We start from the raw sequence: 18,451 nt of genomic DNA, 5'->3' as shown, positions 1-18,451 counted from the left end.
AAATTTAAATATAAAGGTCCTAGTCTAACAGGCAGCTGCATCTAACTGCAGATACAGTAACTCTGTAGCACTGATTGATGGATATCCATGTTAATTCCAATCACAAAAAATAAACAAATAAACAAATAAATAAAAATGCTATAAATTGCCTGTATTATACGTAATATACAAATAGAAATAAGATATCAGATCACCTGAAGTTTGTTCTTGTAATAGTTTATTTATTTATTTAATTTTGTACTTTCATGTTATCGCCAGTCTGATTAAACCTTAATACATGTAAAGAAGAACAAATTACAACTCTGTGCAAAGTAGGCCTATGCCATATCATTCTGTCAAGATCTTTGTTACAAGCAACAGTTGTAAAGTTCATGCTGGATGCTGAAAATTCTCGCTGTCAGAGTGTAATTAATATAGTTTGTGTGGAAGTGTGTGTAGTGATACAACAACTGGACATCAAAATGAAGGCAGACAGGTGGTCACTAACCGAAAAAGCTGCCTATACTGTCGCAGTAATTAAAAAACTAAATTTACATCCGTATCGACAGATAAGCTATAGTCATGGCGATATATTAATGTGTGTTCCATCTTTTTGTCATAGAGTTAGCACCCAGCATTATGCCAGCAATAATGATGTAACTTCCTGAAACTATCTGAAGATGAACCTGAAAAGGTTCGAAAACCAGTTCATGGAATAAAACATAATTATTCAAAAAAGTGACTGGTTGCAATTTTGTATAACTTATTTACAAAAAGATTTTCGTTCTGACGCAAACTGAAAGTGTAATGTTTTAATGATATTGAACTGCTAGTTGAAGTGTCCTGGTATGGTAAACCAATTCTAAGATACAATTAGGTTTTGTATCGTGTGACATAACTAATGCTCACAGGGTAACCTAACTGAATGATTACTAATCTGTAAATGTTGCAACGGTGCAACATTTTAGTATATTAACTTGTTTAACTTGTTCTTTATAGGAATTACCCGTGTAATGTGCATGTGTCTGTAGTGTATACAGTATGAAACCTACATTAATATACTGAAAAGCAATGAAAAAGGGATACTCGAATGACTGCAAATTGGAAGCATGTTAATTCAGCGTGTAACGGGAGGCTATTTCATTCTGTGGTCACTCGATTCACTGCACAGCGTCTTACATCCAGAGGCTCAAAACTACACGTGATTAAAATACTTACGTACGCAGCTACCAGTGCATGACATCTGGAGTGGAATGTCCAATAAATTAGTATCAAATGGAAAAATTGGAAATTTGTGGTAAGATGCTATGAGACCAAACTGCAGAGGCCATCGGTCCCTAAGCTTACACACTACTTAATCTAACTCACGCTAAGGACAACACACACGCCCATGCCCCAGGGAGGACTCGAACCTCCGAAGGGGGCAGTCGCGCGGACCGTAACAAGACCCGCTCAGACCGCACGCATACTCGGCGCGTCATTATCATATGTGTAGCACACTCACACACTATATGTGGTAAAGGGAAAAAATCGCAACACATAAAGTAATTAAATCAGAGAACTGAAAGTTCTCGGGAATACATTTGCCAGATGGCATGTAAGTGATTAACAACACAAAACAACAAATTAATGTACGCATGAGATAAGCCACTGCAAAAGTGAAACGCTGGTACATTATTAACCGGTGTACCTTCCAGAATGTTGAATATAAGCATCAAAACGAACCTGCAGTGTGTTTTACTGGTGACGATTGTTGGTTTGCGATGTTGAGATCCACGTCTGCTGCACTTGATCCGTAAATATAGGTACGGTTACCGCTGTTTGTGGATGACGCTGCAGTTGTCCAATGATGGACCACGTGTGCTCGACTGGAGACAGATCTGTCGACCGAGCAGGTCAAGGCAACGCGTCCACATTCCTTAGCGCGTGTTGGGTTACAACAACGGTATGTGAGTGAGCGTTATCCTGTTGGAAAGCGACTTTGCAATGCGCTCATGAATGGCAGCACAACAGGTCGCATCACCAGACGGGCTTACAAATTTGCAGTCTTGGTGCGTGGGATAAGCATGCGAGTGCTCCTGCTGTCGTTGGAAATCGCACTCCAGATCATAGCTCCAGGTGTAGATCCAGTCTCTCTAGCACACAGACAGGTTGGTTGCACCGAGACAGAACCAGCTTTCATCAGGAAACACACCTGACCTCCACACTGTCCTCCAATGTACTCCCATCTAACGCAACTGAAGTCGCAGATGGAAATCGTTAGGGGTCAGTAAAATGCGCGATCCAGGCTGAGTGGCTCAGAGGCGTCTCTGAAGGAACCGATAAGTAACAGTTCGTTGTGTCACTTTGGTGCCAACTGCTGCTGAAGTTGCTGCTGCAGATGTAGCATGGTGCGCCAGAGCCGGTTGTCTTCCCTCTCGACAACGCCACGTGGCCATGCAGCACCCGGTCTTCCCGTGAACACCGCAGTCAGCCATGTGCAGTGGCTACATTCTTGACAAGTCTTCCTGAGCGCCACCAATGAACATCCAGCTTCTCGTAGCCCTATTTCACACCCTCGTTCAAAAACGAAGAAGTGATGACAATGGAATGTTAGTCGCCTTAAAGGCATCATTGATAAACATCGAGTCACCACGTCCAATCTTAAAGGCAACTAACGCCCATGACGGTTACAGCGTGTATTTAAAGCAAACCTGAACAAACCGAACGCACTCCTAGACGAAACTTCAGGAACAGAAGAGTTTCTGTGACCACGACCCCTCGTCCCGAAAGGTTTATCTGCAGCTAAAACTGATTTGCATCCTTACAGTGGCGTTAGTAGCGCCAGTCCTACGCGACTGGCGCGAAATTTAGAATAAATATCATCTTTAAGATGTAGAAACACGCATACTAACTTTCGTTTATGTCGCAAATTCCTTCTCGGTATTTCGATTTTTTCCGTTTTAATTTAACTTGAGAAAACTGAGTATCTTTGAAACGACTCATCGCACGATAAAAGTGTTCTAGGTTAAAAGTTTGTATTTGTAATGTTGACGTCTATCCCTGTTGCCATTGGCTTTCTCCCAATCACTCTTCCTACGTGGGTGGGGTCAACTTCGTATTTTCAAATGGGGAATCCCATTTTTTTTACAACATTCGGATTCTACGCCAAAAAATACGTACGGTTTACTGAAGGGATTCTTTCCCATTCGTGGAAGATGGCGCCGTAATCGAAAAATATCATATGCGCCTGTTTTTGCAATTAGGAACCGATGCATTTGATTCTACATTTCGTTTACGATCTAAATGTAAACCTGTATGTTCTCTTGGTTGATGCTTATGTTCAATGTTACTTGAGAGTTGCATATGTGATTGTACAGCACAAATAGTATGCTTAGGTCTTGACATTTCTGGTAGGTAAGCTACTTGTATGGTGACGTAGTTTCATGCTCCTATAGGGCTGCTTTTGGTGAGTCCCGATACCATCGGAATGATTGATTTGGGAGACCGCCTGCGAACCCCACCACCAGATTGGCTGATACCGGTGTGTTTCCATCCAATCTCCGTAACTCTCGCACTGGCAGCTGTGCTGCTATCGGTGGAATACGAACCACAACCTCTGAAGTAAAGTAAAATGTCCATGAAGTGAACGTGACAGGCTCATGTGCCGTGGATACACAACGAATTGAGGCAACCCAGTGGTAAGAGGCATGGGGATTCACCGAAATCAAGCATTGCGATGGGAACAGAGAAATATTACATTCACCTCTTTGTTCCGCGATCATGCTAAACTTAGCTTCTAGGCAGACTTTGAAACGGCTAACCGTATTGTACTGCACAAACAAACATGGAACACAAGAGTAAATTTCGAACATAAATACGAACTATTAGAACACAAAGGTTTTCATTTACGCTGTAAATGAAATGTATGACCAAGTAACAGCAAAAAAGCACACTTTATATTTGTCGATTACAGCACCGTCCACCACGAATGGGAAACAATGGCTTCAAAAAAACCGAAAGTATTTTTGGTTTACAATCCAAATAGGAAATAAAAATGGGGAAGGGGGGGGCTTCTCGTTTGAAAATATAAACTAGATTCCTCCCAAACACGAGAGGTGGTTAGGAGTGGCTAGTTTTAGCACAGACAAATGTCCCCTTTACTAATATCAACTTTTCACCTAGACATTTTTTCCGTACGATGCGTGTTTTAGGAGATATTTAGTTGTCTCAAGTTAAAACAAACACCCTATATATATATATATATATATATATATATATATGGTGTTCGGAAACAGCCGTTACAAGTCCTAGGACTTGCAGAGGGGAGTGAGTACATACACGTATTCTGAATAGGAGCTAATTTCCGGAAACGTATCGTTTCCGTGCCACAGCCGTTTAAAAACATGTTTGCTAGGTAGGTAGGTAGGGATGCAATAGGGTATCATGGTGAGGAGTACTTACGTCGGATCGACTGAGGTCATTTGACGTCTGTCTTACCTCCCTGACCTGGTCGAGCCCCATTCACATGTCTCTGAGTGTTAGAGCAACGTGCTTGAGTACACGTTTGCAGAATACAGAGACATCATGCTTCTGAATAGTAATGGTAGAGCTGCCCTTCGCCTTTATCACAATTTTTTTGCATAGCGTCCGACTCTATCGCACATCCTTTTACCCACAATTACGCAACGGCTTAGAGAAATGGTACCATCACCACCAGCAGGCGTGACTGTGGTGTTGTAAAACAAGTGATGTGCTGGGTCACGACTAATCAGTCACTTGTAAAAGTGTTCGCGTCACCAATATGTGTTCAAAGGGTTTTAGCACGGGAACGGTACATCTACAGACATGGGTTCTGGTTGAAAATATTACCTGTCCACTCTCCTGCATAAGAAGTACTGGCAACCTGCAACGTGAATTTTCGAACACCCTGTATGTACAACCAAACGGAAATGATGACACTTGGCAACTAGTCCAGAGCACTCGTAGTCACTTGGTGTAGAGTCCTCAGATCACTGTAAAATGCACTGCTTAAAAAAGTGTCCTATAGTTTGCTCCTCTGCTACGAAGTTGCAGTCAGCAACAAGCGGAGAGACCACTTCTTCAAGGTATAACTATATCTCCCTTGACCTGTCCTAATCTTGGGCCAGATTTAACATGGTATTTGGAATTCTTCAACCTTCTTCTTGAACCAGGTGACCATTGTTGGCCGGATGTTAGTTGCAGCGTCGTCCTCACATGGAAGTCGAAAGAACTGATACTTTCTGAATTAACAGGGGTGGCATGCGTGATTTCAGACTGTTTGTTGGTAGATCTTGTAGCACATCGTACGTGGGAGAGCAAGTTTATCTCATATGCTTTCTTGCTTAGATTTTCTGTTAGCAATGTAAGTTACAACAGATCATTGGTGCACGAAATTCCATCTAACTAGAAGCTGATGAAAATATGGGATAATTGGTAAGCAAAGGAAACGAATTAACAGCTGGGAAGGCTAAGATGAATCTTACATTTTCTTCATTTAGTCCTTAACATTGTACGAACAAAGGGAAGGTTGACATATTTTCGATATAGGATCAAGTAATTAGTTACTTTTAGAATAATTTAACTATCCAGCACAATGAAATTTATTCCTACCAAATGACCTGTTTCGGCCAACATCGACCATCCTCAGATCATAAAACACAGGCAGTTGTTCCATCCCACCGCTGCGTAAACCACGTTGTCAGTAGTGGGGCTGAGGCACCTTTTGTATTTTATGATCTGAGAGGGGCAAATGCCGCTCGAAACAACTCTTTTTTCTGTTTATTTGTTAGAAAAATATGTGATTGTTTCAGATAATTAAATTAATCTAACTTTAGACACAAGTGTAACATGCAAGGTAGACTTGCTGTTATTGTTGTGGTCCTCAGTCTGGAGACCGGTCTTATGCAGCTCTCAGGGTGCTTTACCCCGTACAAGGCTCTTAATCTCCGAATAACCACTGAAAATTACATCCATCTGAATCTGCTTACAGTATTCATTTCTTGATCACCCTCTACAATTTTTATCCCCCACGCTTTCCTGCACTACTAAACTGGCGATCCCTTGACGTCTCAGAATGTGTCCTACGACCGATTCCGTCTATTAGCCAGGTTGTGCCGCAAATTTCTTTTCTTCCCAGTTCTGTTCAGTGCTTCCTCATTAGTTACGTCATCTACCCATCTAATCCTCAGCATTCTTCTGTAGCACCAAACTTCAAAAACTTTTATTGTCTTCTTGTTTACAGTGTTTATCATCCATGTTTCACTTCCACACCTAGTTACACTCCATACAAATACTTTCAGAAAATATTTCCTGACACTGACATCTGTATTCAATATTCACAAATTTCTCTTCCTTCGAAACTATTTTCTTGCCATTGCCAGTCTGCATTTTATGTCCTCTCTACTGCGGCCATCATTAGTTATTTTGGTGTCCAAATAGCAAAACACACGTATTACATTAAGTGTCTCGTTTCCTAACCTAATTCCCTGAGGATCATCTGATTTAGTTCGAGTTCATTCCATTATCCACGTTTTGCTTCTCTTGATGTTCTTCTTATATCAAGACTCTGTCCATTCCATTCAACTGCTCTTCCAAGTCTTTTGCTGTCTCTGACAGAGTTACAGTGTCATAGGATAACCTAAAAGTTTTTATTTCTTATTTCTGATCTTCAATTCCTACTAAAAAGTTTTCTTTGGTTTTCTTCACCGTTTGTTCATTGTACAGATTGACTATCATCGAGAGTAGGCTACAAACCACTCCACTGCCTTATCAGTCACTGTTTCCCTTTCATACCCAACAACTCTTACAACAGTTGTCTGGTTTCTGTACAAGTTGTAAATAGACTTTGGCTTCATGTATTTTACCCTGCCACCTTCAGAAACTCAAACACAGTATGCCAATCAACGTTGCCAAAAGCATTCTCTAAGTCTACAAACGCTATAAACATAGGTTTGCCTTCCCTTACCCTGTCTTCTGAGAGGAGCCATAGATCCAGTATTGCTTCCTCTGTTCTTACATTTTTTCCGGAATCCAAATTTGTCCTCCCCGAGGTCGGCTTCTACCAGTTTTTCCATTCTTCTATAACGAATTCATGTTTGTATTTTGCAACTATAACTTAATAAATTGATAGTTCGGTAATATCCAAATCTGTTAGCTCCTGCTTTCTTTGAAATTGGAATTATTGCATTCCTCTTGAAGTCTCATATATTTTGCACAGCATAGGGGGGTGTTTTGTCATGGCTGTTCTCCCAAGGTTATTAGTTGTTCTGACAGAATGTCGTGTACCACCGAGGCTTTGTTTCCACTCAAGACTTTCAGTGGTCTCTCATATTCCTTTCTCCCATCTCATCTTCATCTAAGTACTCTTCTGTTTCTGTAATACTGCCTTCAAATTCATCTCCCTCTCTATACTCCTTCCACATTTCAGCTTTCTCTTCTTTGCTTAGGACCGGTTTTGAGTCTGCGCTCTTGATGTTTATGCAACTGCTTCTCTTTTCTCCAAAGTCCCCTTTAATATTCCCGTAGGAGACATCTATCTTTCCTATATTGAAATACGCTTCTGCAACCTTACATTTACCGTTTAGCCCTTTCTGCTTAACAATCTCGTACTTCTTATCAATCTCATTTTTTAGACATTTTTATTGGGTTAGACCTACTACATTTACTGCATTTTTATATTTTCTCCTATCATCAATTAAGTTCTACACTGAAGCGCTAAAGAAACTGGTATAGGCATGCGTACTCAAACATAGAGATATGTAAACAGCAGACTAACCTGTATAAAACAAAAAGAGTCTGGTGCAGTTGTTAGATCGGTTACTGCTATTACAACGGCAGGTTACCAAGATTTAAGTGAGTTTGAACGTAGTGTTATAGTCGACGCACGTGCGATGGGACGCAGCATCTCCGAGGTAGCGAAGAAGTGGAGATTTTCCCGTACGGCCATTTCACGAGTGTACCGTGAATATCAGGAATACGGTACAAAATCAAATCTCCGACATTACTGCTACCGAGAAAAGATCCTGCAAGAACGGGACCCACGACGACTGAAGAGAACCGTTCAACGCGATAGAAGTGCAACCCTTCCGCAAATTGTTGGGGATTTCAATGCTGGGCCATCAGCAAGTGTCAGTGTGCGAACCATTCAGCGAAACATCATCGTTATGGTCTTTCAGGAGCCGAAGGCCACTCGTGTGTTCATAAGACTGCACGACAGAACGCTTTACGCCTCGCCTGGGCCCATCAACACTAACATTGGACTGTAGACGACTGGGAACATGTTCCAAATTGTATCGAGCGGATGGACGTGTAGGGGTATGGAAACAATCTCATGAATCGATGGACCCTGCATGGCCTACTGTTCAAGCTGGTGGAGACTCTGTAACGGTGTGGACGTGTGCAGTTGGAGTGATACGGAACCCCTGATATGTCTAGATACGACTCTGTCAGGTGATGTAAGCATCATGTCTGATCACCTGTATCCACTCACTGTGCATTCCGACGGACGTGGGCAATTCAAGCAGTGCAATGTGACTCCCCACGCGCCCAGAATTGCTACAGATTGCCTGCATAAACTCTCTTCTGAGTTGAATCACTTCCGATGGCCGCCAAACTCGCCAGACATGAACGCTATTGAGCATAGCTGGGATGCCTTTCAACGTGCTGTTTAGAAGAGATTTCCACGCCCTCGTACTCTTATGGATTTATGGACAGCCCTGCAGGATTCATGGTGTCATTTCCCTCCAGCACTACTTTAGACATCAGTCGAGTCCATGCCACGTCGTGTTTCGGCACTTCTGCGTGCCCGCGGAGGCCCTACACGATATTAGGAAGATGTACCAGTTTATTTGGCTCTTTCACCTTATCCAGATCCCATCTCCTTAATTTCCTACCTTTTTGCAATTTCTTCAGTTTTAATTAACAGTTAATAACAAGTCAATTGTCGTCAGAGTCCATACCTGCCCCTGGAAATATGCTAAAATTTAATATCTAATTCCTAAACCTCTGTCTAGCTATTGTATAATAAATCTGATACCTCCTGGAGTCTCCAGGTCTCTTAACGATTCTCTAACCAGGTCTTGGTGATAAATCAATTGTGCTATTCGCAAAATTCTACCAGGCGGCTTCCTCTTTCGTTCCTTTTGGCCAGTCCATATTCACCTACAAGTTTTCGTTCTCTTCCTTTTCCTGCTATCGAATTCCAGTGTCGAAATTTTCGTTTCCCTAATCTATCTGAATACTTTCTCCTATCTCATCGTATATTTCTGCGATTTCTTCACCATCTGCGGAGCTAGTTGGCATATAAATTTGAACTACTGTGGTGGGTGTGGGCCTCGTGTTTATCTTGGTATCTTGGTTACAATAATGCGTTCACTGCACTGTTCACAGTTGCCTGCCAGCATTCCTATTTTCTTATTTAGTATTAAGCTGACTCCTGCATTACCCCTGCTTGATTCTGTATCTACAACCATGTATTCAATTGTCCGAAAGTCCTCTTCCACTTGCCAATAATCTTCACTTATTCTCACAATATCTCACTGTAGCCGCTCCATTTCCCTTTTTAGGTTTTCTAACCTACCTCCCCCTACTAAGAGATCTAACATACCTCTCTCCGATCAGTAGAACGCCTGTTTTGTATTTCCTGATGTCGTCATCCTCTTGAGTAGTCCTCTCCTGAGTATCCGAATGGGGGACTATTTTATTTACTCAATTTTCTGCCCAAGGGGATGCCATCATCATTAAACAAAACAGTAAATCTCCGTACCCTCGGGAAAAATTACGTATGTAGTTTCCCCTTGCTTTCAGCCTTTAGCAGTACCAGCACTGCAATATCGTTTTGGTTGATATTGTAAAGCGAGGTCCATCAGTCATCCAGATTGCAGACTTATAAACTAAAAATCTACAAAGCCCATCAAGTGAATTACAAAATAGACAAGCAATGGGGATATTAAGATCTAACAGCATACATTATTCATGAAACAGTAGTTTACGGGTTAAGAAAATACGTGTACCTGTTATTCTTACATGTTGACTTTAGTTGCTTGCATCCGAGAGGGGCTACGTAAACATTATACAAGGACGAATGATGGAAGACTGGAAGACTGAACGATAGCTTACATAACAATACCAGAATGAAATATGCTATCATAGTGCAAAAAAGGCAAGGAAGGCCTGTGCAGAATTAAGGATGTAAAAGAAGGGAACTAGCTTTTCTACTTGTCTGGCACATTCAGAGACATTTAAATCAAAATATCTTGACATACCCTCAATTTTTACTTGTTAGTATTAGTACACATGCCATGTAATATACTGTTGTGTCTAGAAAAGACAGCCTAGACACAATGAGAGGAAGCCGAAAGGGACGCGCTTAAACTCACGCAGGCTGGCGTGAGGTCTGAAACAGGATACGTAATGAATGCTATAAAGAAAAGTACGTAGCTGCTGGAATACTTAACTTTAATCCACAATTGGTGAACATTGGTCTTGTTGATACAGTATTATCATCTCAATATAACTTGGTGATGGCGCCTTGCTAGGTCGTAGCAATTGACTTAGCTGAAGGCTATGCTAACTATCGTCTCGGCAAATGAGAGCGTATTTGTCAGTGTGGCGCCGCTAGCAAAGTCGGCTGTACAACTGGGGCGAGTGCCAGGACGTCTCTCTAGACCTGTCGTGTGGTGGCGCTCGGTCTGCGATCACTGACAGTGGCGACACGCGGGTCCGACGTATATTACCGGACCGCGGCCGATTTAAAAGCTACCACTTAGCAAGTGTGGTGTCTGGCGGTGACACCACATTTCTCCCCCACAAATCGGCGTACGGTCGTGTGATAAGGCTTCCGCCCGCCGTGGGGAGGACCCCATGTTGACGTATGCGATGAGGTGGGGAGCCTAACAACAGGCGAGGCTGTGCCACCCGCACCCGGCCATTCGGTCCGAGGGGAGCTAGGAAACGCCTGAAAACCTAGTCCAGGGTGCACGCCAACATGCGGTGTATGCGCCCGTAAAGTGACAGGAGGGGCCGTAGGGTCGACCTCCATCGCGTCGGGGTACCCGACGGGCGAAGACGACATCTGGGCCGGACCGGGCAAGAGGTCCATGTCGGAGGACAGCTGGTCACGGGAAGCGATCGGCGGCGCGTCACCCAGGGAGGCGCTTGGCGGCTGCAGCGAAGCGTCCACTGCGGGCGGCGCCGGCAGGAGAACAGGCGGCGGCGGCGGCGGCGCGTCGCCATGTGGCAAAATGGAAGGCAGCGTCGGTAACACCTGGGGATGAGGCGAGCCAGTAGATGGGTCCCCAGGGCGCTGACCGGACGGCACCGTCGCTGAAAGCAGACGGGGAGCGGCAGAACCCGTGCGACGACAGAGGCGCAGCTGATTGAGATGCCGACGCACCTCACCAGAGGCCCCCAAAACCAAATACATAGCGCGGCCGAGGCAGCGAAGAATGCGCCAACCTCGATAGTTGCGAAAGTATACAACGTCGCCAGGAGCAAAAGCAGGCGTCTGCCGCTGCACAGGAACCTGATGCGGCGGATACAGCAAAGACATCAAGGTTCGATGAGGACGACCGTGGAGCAACTCAGCCGGCGAGCGACCATCTCGGGGCTGAGAGCGATACGAGGACAAAAAGAGCAGTAACGCGTCCTCCCGAGAATGCGACTCTTTCAACTTCAACATCTGTGACTTGAAAGTCCGGACCAATCGTTCAGCGGCACCGTTTGACTGAGGCGAAAACGCCGCGGATGTCAGATGTTGAATACCATTGGCCTTGCAGAATGACTGAAATTCTGCGGACATGAATTGTGGGCCATTGTCGGAAACAATAGTCTGTGGAACACCTTCAATGCAAAAAATAGCGGATAACGCCTGGATGGTGGCAGATGACGTCGTGGAAGACATCCTGACAACAAAAGGAAAATTACTGAAGGAATCGACAACAACCAACCATCGAGAATTCCAGAATGGACCAGCAAAATCTATGTGTAAGCGTTGCCAAGGGGAAGTGGCTTTCGGCCACGCAAAGAATTTCCGCGGTGGTGCGGATTGTTGTTCACCACACGCCATGCAAGAAGAGCACATATTCGTAATCGCAGTATCGATTCCGAACCAAGTACAGTGCTGACGAGCAAGTTGTTTCGTTCGCACTATACCCCAATGCCCTTGGTGGAGAAGCCGTAAGACAGAGGACTGTAACGAACGTGGGACCACGACCCGAGACTGATCATTATCAGAACGCAACAGCAAAACACCACGTCGAACAAAAAGTCTCTCCTTGTGAGCAAAACATCGGCGAACCAACGGATCCTCGATCCGTGATTTCGACAAGGGCCATTGCGTAGCAACAAAACGCAAAACGGTAGCAAGGACAGGGTCAGCAGCTGCGGCTGTAGCTACACGACGAAAATCAATCGGAAACGATTCGACCACGTCATCGGTTTCCGAATCAATGAACATGCAAGCAAGTTCGGAAGAATCGAATGCTCTATCCTCAGCAACAGGCAAACGGGACAACGCATCAGCGTTTCCGTACTTAGCAGTGGACCGATACAAAATATCGTAGCGGTACTGCGAGAGGAAAATAGACCAGTGAATGAATTTCTGCGCTGTACGTGGAGGTACAGGCTTGTTCGGATGAAAAAGCGATGTCAAAGGTTTGTGGTCTGTGATGATGGTAAAGTGACGACCATACAAAAAATCATGAAACTTTATAACACCAAATACGAGAGCCAAAACTTCTTTCTCAATCTGTGAATAATTTCTTTGTGCAGACGAGAGCAATTTCGACGCAAAGGCAATAGGGCGATCAAGCGAGCCATCTTTGTCCGCAAGCACAGCACCGATCTCGAAATCCGATGCATCGATCATCAACAAAAGGGGTTTCTGAGGATCGAATGGCGTAAGGCAAGTATTTGAAAGCAACGCCGATTTCAACTGGCGAAAGGCGCGTTCGCATTCCGTCGTCCAGACGAACGGAACACCCTTACGGCGTAAGCGATGAAGCGGAGCTGAAATGGAAGAGGCATGCGGTATATATCTGTTATAGTAATTTATTTTTCCCAGCACACTCTGTAGCTGCTTCAAATTCTGCGGCGAAGGCAAGTCCTGTATGGCACGGAGGTGCTCTGGACTCGGATGTATGCCTTGTGCATTGATTACATGCCCCAAATATGGTAAGTCACGAGCAAAAAACACACATTTGTCCTTCCGCAAGCGAAGACCATTTCGTCACAAGACCTGAAATAATGTTCGGAGGTTGGCTAAATGTTCTTCTTCCGTCTTTCCGGAGATCACAACATCGTCCAGATGGTTTGCTGCAGTAGGGACCGAGGCACAAACAGTTTGTAGATATTGCTGAAACAATGCAGGGGCAGATGCACACCTGAATGGCAGTCTTTTGAACCGATACAAACCAAGATGCGTGTTAACCACCAAAACGCCCTGAGATTCGTCGTCCACTGGTATTTGCAAGTACGCATCTGCTAGGTCCAACTTCGAAAAATATTTACCCGGGCACAGTTTGTCAAAAAGATCTTCCGGGCGGGGTAAAGGATAAGTTGCAATCACTAGTTGTGGATTCACTGTGGCCTTGAAGTCCACACAAAGTCTCAATTTTCCGGAAGGTCTGTGCAAAATGACTAAGGGTGAAGCCCAGAGAGAAACCTGCACACGTTCAATTACACCTTGTGATTCTAAATCGTGTAATGTTCTTGCGACCTCATCACGCAATGCGTGAGGAACATTGCGCGCTCGGAAAATTTTCGGTTGTGCGTTTACTTTCAATTCCAAATGCGCTTCATAGTTCTTAGCGCAACCGAGGCCCGGTGCAAAAATGTCCGCAAATTCCTCACATAGACTAGAAACACTGGCTGAAGGCACAGTCTTGTTTACTGATAGGACCTGATTGACTATAGACAAGTTAAACAACTGAAATAAATCTAAACCAAACAAGTTCACAGCAGAAGAAGAACGAAGGACGTAAAAAGACACAAGTTTTGTTTGTCCCTTGTATGTTGCAAGAAGGCTGCACTGTCCGAACACTGGGATATGCTGTCCTGAATAACTAGTTAGCTTAACATCTGTGGCACGCAAGGGAGGTGTGCCCAGTTGTTTGTACGTGTCTTTATTGATCAAAGAAACTGCAGCTCCGGTATCAAGCTGGAATGGTATCACGTGGCCAAGAATGTCCAAGTCTACAAAAAGTTGATTGTCCTGCTGACGACAAGAGCGACTGTCTCGTGCAACATGAACAGACACTGGTAAAGAATCACTTGCTAATTGACGTGATTTCCGGCGACGTCGACGCACACTTTTTGTGGGACGAACACAGTCACTGTTAGAGAGAGTGTCACTGGGCGGAGTGGAAGTAGCTACATGAATTTCCATGGGCGAAGGTTCACGAGCCTGAGTATTCTTGGTTCGATTCCGATTCTGGCGCGAAGCAAAGGGCCTGGAATGGTTGTTAGTGTCCAACCTGAGCTTTTTCTGGCAAACACTCTGAACATGTCCTGTTTTATTACAGAAAAAGCAAATAGCTTGGCGTGACGCGCAATTCTCACGCGAATGTCTGGTAGCACACCGCGGGCATGATTTTAGCACTGCATTTGCTTGCTGCCGCGGGACACGTGGTTGAGAGCTTGGCGGCAGCTGCGCGGACGAGCGCGAGGGCTGTTTACAGTTCCGTGTAGCTCGCCCGGCGGGCCGGTTAATGTGACACACAGCTGGCGAAGGTACAAACGATTCCTGAGCAAAGTCAAGTGTGTCTTGCCTATCCAATATGTCTATCACTTGTTGAAGGGAGGGATTGACTAGTTTCAAAATTTGCTCCCGTATACGAACATCAGAAACGTTCTGTGCAATTGCATCATGCACCATAGTATCTGAATAAGGGAGTCCACATTCACACTCAAAAGCACAATCCCTAGTAAGGCCTTGCAAAGTTGCAACCCACTCCCGATTAGTTTGACCGGCCGTTCGTTTTGTACGAAAGAACATATACCGTTTTGCAACTACATTGACTGATTCCTTGAAATATGCATCCAATGCAGACAAAATTTCTTCGTAGGACAGAGTTGCTATGTCGCGGCGGGGAAACAATTTCACTATCACTCGGTACGTCTGGACGCCGACACATGACAATAATTGAGGCTGCCGCTCATTACCTTGAATTCTGTAGGCGGCGAGATGGAATCCAAATTGGCGTGACCACTCCGTCCAGCTCTCCATTGCCGCATCAAATTGACGAAAAGGTGGTGCAACTGCGTGTTGTGGCTGCGGTAGCGGTGGAGCGGCGGCGGCCGCATCATTTTGCATTGCACGTTGACCCTGGACGAGCTGTCCAAGGGCATCCAATAAGGCCTGCGTCTGCTGATTCTGCAAGCGATAAAATTCGGACAGTACATCTGGAGATTGTGGCGAAGCCATGACACAAGTAAATTAGTGCAATATAAAGGAGACCGTTTGTATCCGAGTCGCCAAAAATGTTGTGTCTAGGCAAGACAACATAGACACAATGGGAGGAAGCCGAAAGGCACGCGCTTAAACTCACGCAGGCTGGCGTGAGGTCTGAAACAGGATACGTAATGAATGCTATAAAGAAAAGTACGTAGCTGCTGGAATACTTAACTTTAATCCACAATTGGTGAACATTGGTCTTGTTGATACAGTATTATCATCTCAATATAACTTGGTGATGGCGCCTTGCTAGGTCGTAGCAATTGACTTAGCTGAAGGCTATGCTATATACTGTGTCATGTCAAGTCAAGTAACATCGTACAAGATGTTACATAACATGAAACATGTCATCATGTCTACCAGAATGACATTTGCCTTGTCGTGCGGTATGATACAACTGGTCATTGAAGTTTAGGATGCATGTATCCCCACTCGGGTATACATCCTATATACTCGTACAAGCAAACACGCATCTTGGATACTTCCTATTGTAGATACATCCCACTCCCTAGAAGCAAATGAGTTTGTTCTTACGTCTCTTACTGTACATGTAACAGGTGGTGGACTTGGGTAGAAATTGTCCCTTCGAGGAAAAAAGTCAACTCTTCCACCCAAAAAAATAAAGAATAAAATGTATTTTTAATCCCAACAGTAGCAAATCCAGCCCCAGAAATTTTATCCCTGTAGAAAAACTTTCCCAGAAATTACATGTATGCTCTTCAGGCGTTGTTGTTGTTCTGGTCTTCAGTCCTGAGACTGGTTTGATGCAGCTCTCCATGCTACTCTATCCTGTGCAAGCTTCTTCATCTCCCAGTACCTACTATAACCTACATCCTTCTGAATCTGCTTAGTGTATTCATCTCTTGGTCTCCCCCTACGATTTTTACCCTCCACGCTGCCCTCCAATACTAAATTGGTGATCCCTTGATGTCTCAGAACATGTTCTACCAACCGATCCCTTCTTCTGGTCAAGTTGTGCCACAAACGTCTCTTCTCCCCAATCCTATTCAATACTTCCTCATTAGTTATGTGATCTACCCATCCAATCTTCAGCATTCTTCTGTAGCACCACATTTCGAAAGCTTCTATTCTCTTCTTGTCCAAACTATTTACCATCCATGTTTCACTTCCATACATGGCTACACTCCATACAAATACTTTCAGAAATGACTTCCTGACACTTAAATCTATACTCGATGTTAACAAATTTTTCTTCTTCAGAAACGCTTTCCTTGCCATTGCCAGTCTACATTTGATATCCTCTCTACTTCGACCATCATCAGTTATTTTGCTCCCCAAATAGCAAAACTCCTTTACTACTTTCTGTGTCTCATTTCCTAATCTAATACCCTCAACATCACCCGACTTAATTCGACTACATTCCATTATCCTCGTTTTGCTTTTGTTGATGTTCATCTTATATCCTCCCTTCAAGACACCATCCATACCGTTCAACTGCTCTTCCAAGTCCTTTGCTGTCTCTGACAGAATTACAATGTCATCGGCGAACCTCAACATTTTTATTTCTTCTCCATGGATTTTAATACCTACTCCGAATCTTTCTTTTGTTTCCTTTACTGCTTGCTCAATATACAGATTGAATAACATCGGGGAGAGGCTACAACCCTGTCTTACTCCCTTCCCAACCACTGCTTCCCTTTCTTGTCGCTCGACTCTTATAACTGCCATCTGGTTTCTGTACAAATTGTAAATAGCCTTTCGCTCCCTGTATTTTACTCCTGCCACCTTTAGAATTTGAAAGAGAGTATTCCAGTCAACATTGTCAAAAGCTTTCTCTAAGTCTACAAATGCTAGAAACATAGGTTTGCCTTTCCTTAATCTTTCTTCTAAGATAAGTCGTAAGGTCAGTATTGCCTCACGTGTTCCAGTATTTCTACGGAATCCAAACTGATCTTCCCCAAGGTCGGCTTCTACTAGTTTTTCCATTCGTCTGTAAAGAATTCGAGTTAGTATTTTGCAGCTGTGACTTATTAAACTGATTGTTCGGTAATTTTCACATCTGTCAACACCTGCTTTCTTTGGGATTGGAATTATTATATTCTTCTTGAAGTCTGAAGGTATTTCGCCTGTTTCATACATCTTGCTCACCAGATGGTAGAGGTTTGTCAGGACTGGCTCTCCCAAGGCCGTCAGTAGTTCCAATGGAATGTTGTTTACTCCGGGGGTCGTGTTTCGACTCAGGTCTTTCAGTGCTCTGTCAAACTCTTCACGCAGTATCGTATCTCCCATTTCATCTTCATCTACATCCTCTTCCATTTCCATAATATTGTCCTCAAGTGCATCGCCCTTGTATAGACCCTCTATATACTCCTTCTACCTTTCTGCTTTCCCTTCTTTGCTTAGAACTGGGTTTCCATCTGAGCTCTTGATGTTCATACAAGTGGTTCTCTTGTCTCCAAAGGTCTCTTTAATTTTCCTGTAGGCAGTATCTATCTTACCCCTAGTGAGATAAGCCTCTACATCCTTACATTTGTCCTCTAGCCATCCCTGCTTAGCCATTTTGCACTTCCTGTTGATCTCATTTTTGAGACGTTTGTACTCCTTTTTGCCTGCTTCATTTACTGCATTTTTATATTTTCTCCTTTCATCAATTAAATTCAATATTTCTTCTGTTACCCAAGGATTTCTACTAGCCCTCGTCTTTTTACCTACTTGATCCTCTGCTACCTTCGCTACTTCATCCCTCAAAGCTACCCATTCTTCTTCTACTGTATTTCTTTCCCCCATTTCTGTCAATTGTTCCCTTATGCTCTCCCTGAAACTCTGTACAACCTCTGGTTCTTTCAGTTTATCCAGGTCCCATCTGAAATTCCCACCTTTTTGCAGTTTCTTCAGTTTTAATCTACAGGTCATAACCAATAGATTGTGGTCAGAGTCCACATCTGCCCCTGGAAATGTCTTACAATTTAAAACCTGGTTCCTAAATCTCTGTCTTACCATTATATAATCTATCTGATACCTTTTAGTATCTCCAGGGTTCTTCCATGTATACAACCT

This window comes from Schistocerca serialis, chromosome 8, assembly GCF_023864345.2.
Source record: "Schistocerca serialis cubense isolate TAMUIC-IGC-003099 chromosome 8, iqSchSeri2.2, whole genome shotgun sequence".
Lineage (NCBI taxonomy): Eukaryota > Metazoa > Arthropoda > Insecta > Orthoptera > Acrididae > Schistocerca > Schistocerca serialis.
The sequence above is the reverse complement of the archived record's forward strand: the minus strand, read 5'-3'. Positions refer to the sequence as shown.